This window comes from Gavialis gangeticus, unplaced genomic scaffold, assembly GCF_001723915.1.
Source record: "Gavialis gangeticus isolate Ggan-Ray unplaced genomic scaffold, GavGan_comp1, whole genome shotgun sequence".
NCBI lineage: Eukaryota > Metazoa > Chordata > Crocodylia > Gavialidae > Gavialis > Gavialis gangeticus.
This window is the reverse complement of record NW_017729004.1, coordinates 38,798,604-38,800,807: the sequence shown is the minus strand read 5'-3', so window position 1 is coordinate 38,800,807 and position 2,204 is coordinate 38,798,604.

Sequence of the window (2,204 nt, the reverse complement as noted above, 5' to 3'; positions counted from 1 at the left end):
AACTACTTCACAGTTAGGGCGGCTAGGAGCTGGAACCAACTTCCAAGGGAAGTGGTGCTGGCCCCTACCCTGGGGGTCTTTAAGAAGAGGCTGGATGCCTACCTGGCTGGACTCATTTGAGTCCCATTTTTTGTTTTGGGGTTTTGTTGTTCTCCCGCCCTGGCGGGGGTCGGGCTAGAAGATCTACTAGGTCCCTTCCGACCCTAAATCTATGAAACTATGAAACTATGAAGGGAAGAAAAAAGGCAGCACTGAACAGCTCCATATATATGGCATGCATGATATTTACCCATAATTCCCATACCCATATAATTTGTTGTTTTGATGGAATTTTTGCTTTGATTAAATAGATTATTATTACAGCACTCAAGAAAGGCCAGAGAAATTGTTGGGGTTATGTCCTAGATGAGGGGACATTTATCTTAACATTTATCATTTAAGGCTCAGCCATTTATCTGTATGGGCTCATTCAATAACAGAGTAAAACTGAGAAAATATTGTTCTATATAATTCATGCAAGGCATACATTTGTAATTCTAAATCAAACCCCAAAGATTATGGTGACTTCAGCTTTTTTAAATAGTATCCTTAAATTATTGACTAAAACTTTCTTACATGAAAGTCTATGTATGTTTTTACTACGTCCAGAGCTAGTAAATGCTCATAGAGTGTGTATGAGGACACTCTGTATATACATTTCTATCTGCAAAATGTCTCTAGCCACTGTATCCCCAAAGACAAGGAACATCTGTGGGATAGTGCATCCTGTACCTTGTAATGAGGTTTCTTGTGGTAGCTTCATTCACTAGAGGCAAATAAGTCATTAATATGAATGAATCAAATTCATTCCAGTTATATTTCATTAATGCTTAGGGAATCTAATCTAACCAGCTCAGTCATCTGCATCTACCATTTTTATGTGCTCACTAACCTTGGAAGGAAAAGATGGCCTTTTGGGTAAAGCTTTTTGCACGGACTTGTAAATGCTTGTAAATGCTGATGCGGCTGGTTGGGCACATGGGTGCTTCAGTGCAGGGGCTGCCTGACGACTAGCCCACTGTATGGGGGCTTAGGAGTTTGGCTGCAGGGAGGAGTAGTGGGAGTAGTACTGGTACTGCTCCCCTGCTGCTGAGTTTCCCAACCTGTGGGGAGCCCCATGGGCCAAGTGCCAAGGTTCTGTGGGCTGAGGTTGAGCACTGGTTTATATAGCTAACTATAAACCTGGAGAGGGTAAAGTTATTGCTTTGTTCCTCAGTAGGGATTTGTCCCTTTTCCCCTCAATTCAGGGTTGTTTAAAATGGAGCAAAACTCCTTTTTGGACATTGATGGATCAGTCATCTTTAGGTTTTTATAACTAAAGGGTAGCCCTATATGGCAAAATCCTATTGACTTCATCGGGGCCAGGCTTTTTCTCAAAGTGAGCTTTGTACCTTTTCCAAATTCCCACTGTTCATGCAGGTTCCTATCCTGTGTGCAGGACCTCCACCTGATGCAGGAAGTACATGGTCCCACTACAGGGAATGCCTTACTGGACCTGGTACTGGCAATGGGGGATGACATGGTAGGGGACCTACAGATCAGTGGTCACCTGGGGGACAGTGACCACCAAATAACAGAATTCACCATAAGGCGTAGAGTGGGTAAGGTAACTAGTAGGGTGGAAGTGCTAGACTTTAGGAAGGCTGACTTCAGTGAGCTCAGGCATTTAGTCAATGACACACTGCAGAGTAAGAGATTTGGTGAGATGGGAGCCCAGGAAGGGTGGCTGTGCCTTAAAGAAGCAATCCTTCGGGCACAGAGGGAGCCAATCCCAATGCGGGAGAAAAAGGGGAAAGGGGCCAAGAGGCTTCCTTGGCTAACCAGAGAAATCCAGAGCAGCCTAAGGGCAAAAAGGGGGGCATATAAGCAGTAGAAACAGGGAGAAATTGCTAAAGAGGAGTATGCCTCCTCAGCTCGCAGTTGTAGGGAGGCAGTTAGAAAGGCCAAAGCTACCATGGACCTGAGGATGACATCCCAAGTTAAGGATAACAAAAAATTGTTTTTCAGCTATATAAGGAGCAAAAGGAAGGGCCAGGGTAGTAAAGGACCACTACTGAACAGGCAAAAGCAATTGGTGACAGACGGAGGGACAAGGCTGAACTCCTCAATGAGTTCTTTGCCTCAACCTTCCTAAACGAGGGGCAAGACAAGCCTCACAATGGGAT